The 13640-nt window shown below is 41.0% G+C and overlaps 1 protein-coding gene and 1 pseudogene across 1 annotated transcript in view; both read right to left on the bottom strand.

The window, feature by feature from the left end:
- ITPR1 (inositol 1,4,5-trisphosphate receptor type 1) overlaps nucleotides 1-13640 on the bottom strand; it is a 347955-nt gene that overhangs the window by 275966 nt on the left and 58349 nt on the right. The window lies entirely within an intron of this gene.
- On the bottom strand, nucleotides 67-1915 carry LOC111761815 (importin subunit alpha-8-like; annotated as a pseudogene).

The following is a 13640-nucleotide window of genomic DNA, read 5'->3' as shown; positions in this document are numbered from 1 at the left end:
TACTCATTTACTATGTAACAGGCACTAAATGATTTCCATGAAGTACCCAATAAAATCATTGTCACAACACCATCAGGTAGACGTCAGTGTGTCTGTGGGTTGAGCGGTTACTGGGCACATTGGTGGGAGACCTGTCAAAGGCTGGTTTGCTGTCATTTTTGCTCTGAAGCAGCCACAACTACAGGCTACCTCCTGGAGCCTCTCAGAGCATGGTCTAAACAGCACAAGTGCTATACATCTCCAGTGTGGCTCTGCTCAAAGAGGTAGGGGGTCTCAGGGAAGTTTTTGTTTGTTTTTTTTTTTTGACAGAGATGAATATCTCAGAAAATTTTATTAGCATTAAATTTAAAAAGCTTTACATCTGTGATAGACTAAAACATAGGCATGATGCTTCTTAAAGAAGTTATCCTTTAGGGTTTAGTTGTTGGTTTAGAAATTGTGAAGGTTTAGGATTTTTTGTTGTTGTTACAGGTTTGAAGAGATCATGTTCTGGTTCAGGTCTGGGAGAATTATACCATCTTCTTCCTCAAAAAAGTGGTGCTCAGTAATGCTCAAAGAAGTCTGGGCAATATGATGGTTCTCATGAAATTGCAAAGCCTTGATTTTATCAATCCCACCAAGTTCTTCTATCAGAAGACATAGGTTCTCCCTCCCGGAAAGCTTACCTACCATCTGGAGGATTTAAGAGATGATATAAAGGATGCTGAGAACAATTCTGGCATCTTGGCCAGTGAGGAGATTCACCAGCGTTTCCAGAGTGGATGAGTTGGATCAACTGGTCTATGGTACCCCCTATTTTGAACTTAGCCACTATCTAGACAGCCTCTTTCTGGACTTTAAATTCTCCTTTTTTCAGTAGTGCCAAAGGCACCACTGGACATGCTGGTGAGGCCCTGTGGTCACGCTGCCCAGGCCAAAGGCTGCCTCCTTCTGGGTGGAAGACATGGAGTGCTGGGAGAGCTGGATACACATCAGCAAGCCCACATCGATGGCCCCCTGGGTCTGATGCGCCATTCCCGTGACAGTGCGCCCCACAGTGCAGAGAGAAGGGGTCAAGATGTTGAGCTGTCCAGAAGTTGGACCAGCCTGGACAGGAACTCCACTTGGCCGACCACTTGGCCGATGTGCTCGCTGCAGCCATCGGTGGGACAGGACAGGGCCCAGCTGGTGCCTGGGAGAACCTCGCTGTCATGATGCTGCAAGAGGTAGAAGAGGACGGGCAGCATTTGCTTCACCGCTTTGGGGAAAAGGTATGGGTTCTGGTTTCAGCACAAGTTGGACAAGGCCCACATGATGTTTTGCAGAAACGTGATTGGTATGGGTTGATGAAACCAGGGACAGCAGGTTGGGATGGCATTGCTCAAAATAACAATGTCTCTGAACTCTGGGCCATCACCTGCTAGGTTATCCAGAGCCCACACAGTCAAGTGGGGAGAAGGCAGGAGCTCGACCAAGGGCTGAACAGCTCCTCCTTTCACAAGCTTGGGTCTGCTCCGATGTCCCCAAAGCAATATTGGTCAGGGCCCAGGCTACCTCGGAGTGCGAGCAGAACAGTGACGACTTCAGAAGCTCCACCAGCTGGGGATAAGCCCTGCTTCTAGAACATAATCCGTTTGGAGGGTAAGGGGGTTCCTTTTCCTGGCTGGCTGGCTAGCTTGAAAACCTAGGTCTGGAACTGGGTTGTTCTCGCCATTGACTACTTCACCCAGGGTGAGGCTGATCTCTTTGGCAGTTTCTCAGAAGGTAGGTCAGGGGAAAGCCCAGAGATGCTCCTTCTCTTTTAGGCCTGTTCATCCTTCTTGGCCTTCTGGAGCTCCAGACTGACCATCATGTGCTACTGCAGCCTCACAGATGCATCTTTGCCTCAGTATTTAAATTTCCTTAGCCTCTCTTCTGGAGCTTCTCACATAGGCATATTGCCTGGAAGAAGTAAACCACCTCCCAGAGAGACACCTCAGGGAACTTTCAGTAAAAAGACACCAACTCCCCAAGAACGGCTTTCTTTCTGACATGTGCCAGATTCAATGGCAGGTGAATAGTGTAACTATAAAGAAAAAGACTGAAAGGACAGGAAATGCTGCAGACACTGATTTCGTCACGAAGACAGTCTTCCAAAGGAAACGGGCATTGAAGGTTTGTCTCATGAAGAAAATCCTGTTTTCCTCTCTTGGGGGCAAGGAGAAAACAACTACCCTTCATTCTTGAATAGGCTGGTTTTCAGTGAGTAAAAACATCCATGTCCCTTTTCCTCCCATTTCCTAATGCCAACTGCTCAGGTAGTGTTTGCAAGGGAGAAATTACAGCAAAATGGCCATGAGAAAGAAAGTGATATTTACCACTGACAATCTGCTATTTCTTAAGAATCCATTGGGAGAAAAAAGAATCCAGAGGCTACTGATGAAAATACAAGATCAGGGATTAGACAAAGACTTCAATCTCTGGTCTATTCACTGGAAGAATTCCATACTACCTACTTTGGGCAGTACAAAAGTCCCACTTTCAGATGGAATGGAGCATGGCATCTAACACACATGGTAGTGATATTATCCACCAAAGCCACCAAAATGATCCAGGTTAATTAAAAAAAAAAAAATCAAACCCTCAAACTTCAAGATAGGTATTTAAGAAAAACTCAACAAAGCACTTAATGCTTCCATCATGATAGCACTATTGGGATTTTAGAAGTTTGGAAGTCCTTATTTACTTAATTTTTTTTGCAAGAAAAAATAATTTCAAATCCCTTTCTGCTTCAAACAGTCCTGCTGAATCTTTAAGTTATCTGTGAACAAAGAGGGTTCCAGTATGATCCACACTGTGACCAAGCAGAAAAACAAGTCATTATATCTTGAAAAGTGATTCCTTAGTAACATGATAACATACTTCAGCTCTCCATTTCAGGAAGTCACTTTTTGCTGAGAAGGGAGAGTTAACAACCCAGGTTTTCTTAACAAGGTGAGAACTGGAACAGTTATACTCTAAGTGTTAAATGCAAATACTTACTAGAAACTTGTTTCTCTGACTTCAGAGACTGTGGGGGTCTAAAAATTTCTTGTAAATGAAAAGATCACTTATCCTCTAGCCCCAAAACTCAGGACTTGAATAAGACACTTCCTGCTTCTCTGCCCGCCAATAAAATGCCTTTCATGTCACCTTGAAGGAAATGAAGGGACCAATGAGAAGGGTCTAATAAGAGGACAAAGAGTTCATTAATCACTACCTGTACATTCCTTGAGGAGGCATACGGGCTGGAGGAAAAGGTACTGAAATTTATTTTCTGAGGAAGGAAATTAAGCAGCTGCTCTTGAGCTAAACTGAAGTTAAATGTCATCTGAGAAATAAGAAATAAAGGATTAAGTATCTACCAGAAATAAAAGAATATCCTAGTTTCACACCCATGTACACCCCTCTTTAAAGTCGTTGGATAATGTGACTATAAAATCTTGTGGAAAAGAACATACACATTTGTCCCAATGTTTGGCAGCAGCACAGACAAAGGTGAAAAGCTGAAGGTGAACACCAGCTGAAATATAATTCTCAATTAATTGACCAAATTAAATTCAATTTATTTCAACTGCAATTTAATCTTGGAAGTTACCTTTTCATTAAAATAACAGTCAGATTGAAGTCTTATTAACTTTAGCCTCTACTAAAGCAAACCTAAGCAAAACTAGGGGAGAGGCTCCATTTACAGGAAAAAAAGAAAACCTCTCAGACGGTGCTTACCCAATCAACATACATAGTTCTGAGCACTGCTTGGAGTTAAGAGTAGGTCTGGGAAACAGATGTGGCTCAAGCGATTGGGTTCCTGTCTACCATACAGGAGGTCCAGGATTCAATTCCCAGGGCCTCCTGGTGAAGGCAAGCTGGCCATGCAGCGAGCTGGCCCAAGCGAGGGCCTATGCAGAACACTGGCCTGAGCGGAGTGCCAGCCTCTGTGGGTATGATGGCCTGAGCAGAAAGATGGCCCAGGAAGATGACACAACAAAAAGAGACACAGAGGAGAGACAAGAGACGCAGCAGATCAGGGAGCTGAGGTGGTGCAAGAGATTGAGCACCTCTCTCTCACTCTGGAAGGTCCCAGGTTCAGTTCCTGCTGCCGCCTAAAGAGAAGACAAGCAGACACAGAAGAACATACAGCGAATGGACACAGAGAACAGACAGTGAGAGCAAAAACAATAACAAGGGGGATGGGGGGGAATAAATGAATAAATAAATCTTAAAAAAAAAAAAAGAATGGGTCTGGTTATTAATTCCATATGAGAAATAAAGAAGTAGGGAGGCTTAGTCATAGTCAGGAACCCAGACTGTGCCAATCTTGTCACTGTGTTTCATATGTGAAGACAAGGAAAATGTGAATTTAAATAAAGTAATCTAAATGACAGTCTATAAGGCTCTCTTGCAAAGGCTCTTAACTATGACACTACCACTACATTGGGGTGAGAGAGGAAGATGTTTTTAGTGCATCTGAAGCTCAATCCCTTGATTGAGCCAAATCGCTGAATTTGGGCAAGTGACTTATTAACACATGTATGTGTGGGTGATAAAGTTGTGTGATTGTTAAGTGCCATTTAAAACTGTCATACAAGAACAAAATGTTAGACCTTTTCTCTCACACAAGAGAGATCAAAGGAAACTTCCTCAACATGCTAAAAGGCATGTATGAAAAACCTTTCACATGGTGAAAGGCTGAAAGAGTTCCCTTTAAGATCAGAACAGACAAGGATGTCCATTTTCACTACTACAATACCACACTGTACTGTAAGTTCTAGCCAGAGCAATGAGGAAAAAAAAAAAAGAAATAAAAGGCATCTAAAGTTGGAAAGAAAGGAGTAATACTATCTCTATTCGCAGATAACATGATCCTATGTATGGAAAATCCCAAAGAATCCACAAGAAAACTGTAAGAACTTACAAACAATAAACAAATATAGCCACGTTGCAGGAGTACAAGGGTAACACAAAAATTAGATGTGTTTCTATACACCAGCAATAAATAATCTAAAACAGAAATTAAGACAATTCCATTTACAATAGCATATAAAAGAATAAAATATTTAGGAACAAATTTAACCAAGGAGGTGAAAGACTTGTAAACTGAAAATTACAAAACACTGTGAAAAAAAAATTAAAGAACCCCTAAATAATTGATTAGAAAACTTAATATTGTTAAGATTTCACAACTATCCAAAGTGATCCAGAGATTCAACACAAGCTCTATGAAAATTCTACCGCTTTTTTTTCAGATATGGAAAAGCTAATCTTTAAATTCATATGGAATGACAAGGGTCCCCTAATAGCCTAAACAATCTTGAAAAGGAAGGAAAAAACTGAAAGACTTACACTTCGCAGTTTCAAAACTTACTACAAAGCTACCGTTGTGAAAACATAGGTTTCTAGTATAAGAACAGACATTAAGGTCAAAAGGAAAAGAATTCAGAGTTCAGAAATAAACCTTCACACCTTTGACCAACTGATTTTCTACAAGGATGCCAAGTCCATTCAATGGGGAAAGATAGTCTCTTCAACAAATGGTGCTGGAAAATTGGACAGTCACATACAAAAGAATTAAAGTAGAACCCCACATACCTCATGCCAAATGCAAAAATTCACTTAAAATGGATCAACAACATAAATATAGAACCTAAAATCATAATCCTCCTCAAAGAAAAAATAGGGGATTATCTTCAGAACCTTGGATTTGGCAACACATCCTTAGTTTTGACACAAAAGTACAAGCAACAAAAGAAAAAATTAACGGAACTTAAACAGAATTAAAAACTTTTGTGCATCAAAGAACATTACCAAAAAAGTGAAAAAACAACCTACAGAATGGGGGGAAAAATCATATATTTGATAAGGGTTTACTATACAGAATATATAAAGAACTCCTACAACTCAGCAACAAAAAGACAAACCCAAATTAAAAATGGGCAAAGGGCTAGAACAGACATTTCTCCACAGATATACAAATGGCCAAAAAGCACATAAAAATATGGTCAATATTGTTAGCCGTAAAGAAAGGCAAATCAAAACTATAATGAGATGCCATGTTACACCCACAAGAATGGCTATTCTTTGAAAAACAGAAAATAGACATAGGTGAGAATATGGAGAAATTAGAACTCTCATGCATTGCTGATAGGAGTATAAATGCTACAGTGGCTAGAGAAGAGTTTGGCAGTTCCTCAAAAAGTTCAATACAAAATTATGATATGACATTATAACTCCACTCCTAAGTATATACAAAAAAGAACTAAAAGCAGGAACTTGAATAGATACAATTATACCGATGTTGATAGTAGCATTATTCACAATAGCCAAAAGGTGGAAACAACCCAAGTGTCCATCAACAGATGAGTGGATAAACAAAATGTGTTACATACATACAAAGGAATATTACTCAACCTTAAAAATAAATGGAGTGCTAATAAGTGCCACTACACAGATGATCCTAAATGATGTCATGTTCAGTGAAATAAGTTAGATATAAAAGGACAAATATCAAGTGATTCCACTTACATGACGTATCTACACTAAGCAAATTCATAAAGACAGAAAGTAGGTTATAGGTTACAAGGCCGAGGGTGGAGAGTTGGACAGGTAATGAAAGTTACTATTAGGGAGTGAATGTGGCTCAAGCAGTTGAGCACCTGCTTCCCACATGTGAGGTCCCAGGTTCAGTTCCCAGTGCCTCCTAAAAACAAAAAACAAATGAAGAAACCAACTCAGGGGAGCCAATGAAGCTCAGTGGTTGAGCACTGGCTTCCCACATAAAAGGTCCTGGCACCTCAAAAAAAAAGTTATTGTTAAATGGTTGTAGAATTTGTTTGGGGTGACAAAAAGGTTTTGATAACGTATGGTGGTAATGGTAGCACAATATCATGAATGTAAGTCATATCACTGAATTACATACTTAAACATAGTTAAAATGAGAAATAGAGAGAGGGGGCAAGATGGCGGCTGAGTGAACATCCCTGTTAGAGTCTTCTGCAGGGAATCGGCTGGGTGGCGTTGGAGACTCTTTGGGACCGGATTGTTTCGGGATTTTTGCTGGTCCGGAGGTGTCTGGACATCGATTTGGAGGGAAGGTAACAGAGAGGATTCATCTGTGAAATATACACGGAGATCCCAGCTACCTGTAGAGGATTCCCTTCTTGGGTAGGCGGAGACGAGGCATCTAGCCCCGCTCGGTGGGGCTGAGCCAGGCCGGGCCGGGCCGCGGTAGCGTTTGGAGCCGGGCGGGGCCAGTGCAGGCCCCGGCTGCGGGCCGCGGTAGCGCTTGGAGCCGGGCGGGGCCGGTGCAGGCCCCGGCTGCGGGCCGCGGCAGCGCTTGGAGCCGGGCGGGGCCGGTGCAGGCCCCGGCTGCGGGCCGCGGCAGCGCTTGGAGCCGGGCGGGGCCGGTGCAGGCCCCGGCTGCGGGCCGCGGCAGCTCTTGGAGCCGGGCGGGGCCGGTGCAGGCCCCGGCTGCGGGCCGCGGCAGCGCTTGGAGCCGGGCGGGGCCGGTGCAGGCCCCGGCGGCGGGCCGCGGTAGCGCTTGGAGCCGGGCGGGGCCGGTGCAGGCCCCGGCTGCGGTCCGCGGCAGCCCTTGGAGCCGGGCGGGGCCGGTGCAGGCCCCGGCTGCGGGCCGCGGTAGCGTTTGGAGCCGGGCGGGCCCGGGTCAGGCCCCGGCTGCGGGCCGCGGTAGCGTTTGGAGCCGGGCGGGCCCGTGTCAGGCCGCGGCGGGTACGGAGCCGGGTAGGGCCGGTCCAGGCCGCGGTGGCGGGAGGTGGACGCCGGAGCCGGCTGGGCCGCTGTAGCGAGCGGAGCTGGGCGGAGACAGGCCAGGCCAAGGCGGCGTGAGAAGCTGGGCAGAGCCGGTCTAAGCCTCCGCGGCGGGCGGAGCCGGGCCTGCGGAGGGGTTTCTGTTTTTTTTGTTTGTTTGTTTGTTTGTTTGTTTTTTGTTTTGTTTTTTTTTTAATTTTACTTAATTTTTTTTTTTTTTTTTTTTTTTTTTTTTTTTTTGAGCATCTGCAGTACTGGGGAGTTCGTGGGCCCTGGGCGGCCTATTGGGGGTTTGTGGGAAGGGAGGTGATTGCAGACCCATTTGGGCAGACAGCGGGGGGGTTTTAGGGCAAAGCGGGGGGAAGTTGTTGTTTTAGATAGTGTTGCAATTGTGACACGTGTGTACCTGTATCTCTCTTCTCCCTATCCGTTCCCCACCGTTTGCCCATCCTCTTTTTCTTTCTTCCTTTCTTCCTGCCTTTCTTTTTTCTTTATTATAATTAGTTTGTTTTTTTTTTTTTTTTTCTTTCGGTTTTCTCTTTCCCTCTTGTCCCTCATCTTCCACTTATTTTTACTTTAATTCAAGTATACAATAGGTGCTACAGGGAACACCTCACATTTGCTGGGTTTTCCCATCCTCCACTGCCTCATTTCTGTGTGAACTGATTTAGGCTACCTACACTATCCCCCTTCCCCTGCATCTTGATATCCACTATCATCTACTGTCTCTCCTATATTCCACCCCCCACCTCCCGTTCTTTGATCCACAAAGTGTCTAACTCTTAATTTCTAATACCTTTGTTCTGTTTTCTGTCTATTATCCACTCTTGAAACTATTACCTTTCTTTTCTTTTTCCCTCTCTCATGAAAACAATAGCTGTGTAGTTCATACCATATTCCTCCCAAATTCAGTCATCAACTTCATAAAAGGTACTCTACCTACAGCTATAACTCTATACAATCTACATGAATCTAACCTCCATCCTTCCAGATCTCATATTCCTGCTTTATTAACATACGTCACCAATACAACTTTACACTTTTCCCTTGCTTACACAATTGCCTTTCTCCAACACTAATACATTCCTCTAAAGTGAACTTAACCAACAACAAGTAACTAGAATAAGAAGAAAAAAAGTGACAAAGAGAAGATATAACACCTGTGCAAAAATAACAACTAATTAACCTCCAAGAGCAGACAAAGAAGCTAAGGAACTGATTAAATTCGTCAAAATAAAGAGATGACCAGAAAGCAACAAAAATCTACGAACCAAACCAATAATCAGGAAAACATGGCTGAATCCAATCAACAAACCAATAATCACGAAGGGGAGCAAAACTTGGCACAAGCAATGAAAGATCTCAGAACATTTATCACCGACAAATTTGATGCAGTAATGAAAGAGGTTAACAACATGAAGACATCACTTGGAGGGGAAATTGCAGACATACGCAAAAACATAACAGATATGATGGGAATGAACACCACAGTTCAAGAAATCAAAAATACACTTGCAGCAAATATCAGCAGACTAGAAGAGACAGAGCAGAGAATTAGTGATGTGGAAGACAGTACATCAGAAATCAAACAGATAGTAGAAGGGGTCAATAAGAAGATAGAAAAAATCCAATTAGGATTTAGGGACCTGAATGACAATGCAAAACGCTCAAACATACGTATTATAGGCATTCCAGAAGGTGAAGAGAAGGGAAAGGGGTCAGAAAGAGTGTTGCAGGAAATAATGGCTGAAAACTTCCCAAATCTACTGAAAGAGACAGATGTACATATCCAAGAAGCACAGCGCACTCCACAAGTCATAAACCCCAACAGGCCCACCCCAAGACATATACTTGTCAAATTATCCAATGCTCAAGACAAAGAGAAAATCCTAAAAGCAGCAAGAGAAAAGAAAACCATCACATACAAGGGAAGCTCAATTAGATTAAGTGCTGATTTCTCTTCTGAAACCATGGAGGCAAGAAGACAGTGGTATGATATAGTCAAGGTACTAAAGGAAAAAAATTTCCAACCAAGAATACTCTATCCAGCTAAACTAGCATTCAAACATGATGGAGAGTTCAAAATATTCGCAGACAAACAGAAACTGAAAGAGTATACCAACAAGAAACCTCCCCTTCAAGAAATTCTAAAGGGAGTTCTGCAGGAAGAAAGGAAAAAACAGGAAAGGCAAAGTTGGAGGAGAGTATAAGACCAACAACAACAACAAAAAAGACAAAAAAAAAATATACAAACAAAATATGACAAACACAAATCCAATCAAAATATGGCTAACACAAATAATTCCTTGATAGTAATAACACTGAATGTCAATGGATTAAACTCACCTATCAAAAGATTCAGACTGGGACACTGGATAAGGAAATATGACCCATCCATATGCTGTCTACAAGAGACACATCTTAGACCCAGAGACGCATGGAGATTGAAAGTGAAAGGCTGGAAAACAATCATACAAGCTAACAATAACCAAAAAAAGGCAGGAGTAGCTATATTAATATCAGACAAAATAGACTTTAAATGTGAAACAATTGTGAGAGACAAAGAAGGATACTACATTTTAGTCAAAGGGAAAATCTGTCAAGAAGATCGAACAATCATAAATATCTATGCCCCTAACAAGGGTGCCTCTAAATACGTCAGGCAAACACTGGAAAAACTAAGTGAAAGAATAGATACATCTACAATTATAGTGGGGGATTTTAATACACCACTATCAATTCTGGACAGAACATCTCAAAAGAGAATCACCAAAGAAACAAAACATCTGAATAGTATATTAGAGGAGCTCGATCTAATAGACATATATAGATCGCTACACCCAAACACAGCAGGATATACATTTTTCTCAAGCGCACATGGATCATTCTCCAAGATAGATCATATGCTAGGCCACAAAGAAAGGCTGAACGAATTCAGAAAGATTGAAATCATACAAAACATTATCTCTGACCACAGTGGAGTCAAGCTGGAGATTTGCAAGGGAAAGAAGCCCAGATTTCACACCACGATTTGGAAATTAAACAACACACTCTTAGAAAAACAGTGGGTCAAAGAGGAAATCTCAAAAGAAATCAATGACTACCTTGAAACAAATGATAATGATAACACAACATACCAAAATTTATGGGATGCAGCAAAAGCAGTACTGAGAGGGAAGTTTATAGCCATAAATTCATATATCAAAAAAGAAGAAAGAGCAAAAATTGAAGAACTAACTGCACATTTGAAGGAATTAGAAAAACAACAACAAAGTAACCCAACAGGAAGAAGAAGGAAGGAAATAACAAAGATAAGAGCAGAACTAAATGAAATAGAAAATAAGAAAGCACTTGAACAGATAAACAAGACCAAGAGCTGGTTTTTTGAGAAGATTAACAAAATTGACAAACCTTTAGCAACACTAACAAAGAAAAAAAGAGAGAAGATGCAAATACACAAAATAAGAAATGAGAAAGGCGATATCACCACTGACCCCACAGAAATAAAGACTATCATAAGAGGATATTTTGAAAAACTATATTCCAACAAAAATGACAATCTAGAGGAAATGGACAAATTCCTAGAAACACATAAACAGCCCATATTGACAAAAGAAGAAATTGATGATCTTAACAAACCAATCACAAGCAGAGAGATAGAATCAGTTATTAAAAATCTCCCAACTAAGAAGAGCCCAGGGCCAGATGGCTTCACAGGTGAATTCTATAAAACATTCCGGAAAGAACTGACACCAATCCTGCTGAAACTATTCCAAACCATCGAAACAGAAACAACATTACCCAACTCCTTCTATGATGCCAACATTACCCTAGTACCAAAGCCAAACAAAGACATCACAAGAAAGGAAAATTACAGACCAATTTCTCTAATGAACCTAGACGCAAAAATACTTAACAAAATACTTGCTAATCGTATTCAACAACACATTAAACGAATTATACACCACGACCAAGTGGGATTCATCCCAGGTATGCAAGGATGGTTCAACATAAGAAAATCAATCAACGTAATACACCATATAAACAGATTGAAGGAAAAAAATCACATGATTATATCTATTGATGCAGAAAAAGCATTTGACAAAATACAGCACCCTTTCTTGATAAAAACACTCCAAATGATTGGAATACAAGGAAATTTTTTGAACATGATAAAGAGTATATATGAAAAACCTAAAGCCAATATTGTTTACAATGGAGAAATCCTAGACTCCTTCCCTCTAAACTCAGGAACAAGACAAGGATGCCCACTGTCGCCGCTCCTATTTAACATTGTCTTAGAAGTACTTGCTCGAGCACTGAGGCAAGAACCAGAAATAAAAGGCATTCAAATTGGAAAGGAAGAAGTCAAAATTTCATTATTTGCAGATGACATGATCCTATACATAGAAAACCCTGAGAGATCTACAACGAAGATTCTAGAACTCATAAATGAGTTTAGTAAAGTCGCAGGTTATAAGATCAATGCGCAAAAATCAGTAGCATTTCTGTACACCAATAATGAGCAAGATCAGGAGGAAATCAAGAAACAAATACCATTCACAATAGTAAATAAAAAAATCAAATACTTAGGAATAAATTTAACTAAAGAGGTAAAGAACTTATACACTGAGAACTATACAAGATTGTTCAAGGAAATCAAAGAAGACCTAAATAAATGGAAGACTATTCCTTGTTCATGGATAGGAAGACTGAACATTATTAAGATGTCTATCCTACCAAAATTGATCTACACATTCAATGCAATCCCAATAAAAATCAATGCAGCCTTCTTTAAGGAACTAGAAAAACTAACTATGAAATTTATTTGGAAAGGAAAGAGACCCCGAATAGCCAAAGACATACTGAAAAAGAAAAACGAAATTGGAGGAATCACACTACCTGACTTCAAAACATACTATAAAGCTACGGTGGTGAAAACAGCATGGTATTGGCATAAGGAGAGACATGTAGACCAATGGAATCGAATTGAAAGCTCTGATATAGAACCTCACATATACAACCACATAATATTCGATAAAGCCACCAAACCCTCTCAACTGGGAGAGAGTGGCCTATTCAACAAATGGTGTCTGGAGAACTGGATAGCCATATGTAGAAGAATGAAAGAGGATTACCATCTCACACCTTATACAAAGATCAACTCAAGATGGATCAAAGACCTAAATATAAAAGCCAAGACCATAAAAACCTTAGAAAGCAGTGTAGGGAAACATCTACAGGACCTTGTAATAGGTAATGGATTTATGAATATCTCACCAAAAGCACGAGCAGCAAAAGAACTAATAGATAAATGGGACTTCCTCAAAATTAAAGCCTTCTGCACCTCAAAGGAGTTTGTCAAGAAAGTAAAAAGGGAGCCCACACAGTGGGAGAAAATATTTGGCAATCATATATCTGATAAGAAACTTATAACTTGCATATATAAAGAACTCCTACATCTTGAAAATAAAAAGATAAACAATCCATTTAAAAAATGGGAAAAAGACTTAAACAGACACTTCTCCGAAGAAGAAATACAAATGGCAAGAAAGCACATGAAAAAATGTTCCAAATCTCTAGCTATCAGGGAAATGCAAATCAAAACCACAATGAGATACCATCTTACACCCATAAGATTGGCAGCTATGAAAAAAACAGAAGAATACAAGTGCTGGAGAGGATGTGAAGGAAGGGGAACACTCATCCACTGCTGGTGGGAATGCAGAAGGATCCAACCATTCTGGAGAACAGTATGGCGGTTTCTCAAAAAACTAGCCATAGATTTGCCATATGACCCAGCAATACCACTGCTGGGAATATACCCAGCAGAACTGAAAACAAGAACACAAACCAATATATGTACACCAATGTTCATA

The sequence above is a fragment of the Dasypus novemcinctus genome, chromosome 26 (genome assembly GCF_030445035.2).
Source record: "Dasypus novemcinctus isolate mDasNov1 chromosome 26, mDasNov1.1.hap2, whole genome shotgun sequence".
NCBI classification, from domain to species: domain Eukaryota; kingdom Metazoa; phylum Chordata; class Mammalia; order Cingulata; family Dasypodidae; genus Dasypus; species Dasypus novemcinctus.
Note: the sequence above shows the minus strand (reverse complement) of the source record. Positions and strands in the feature narration are given on the sequence as shown.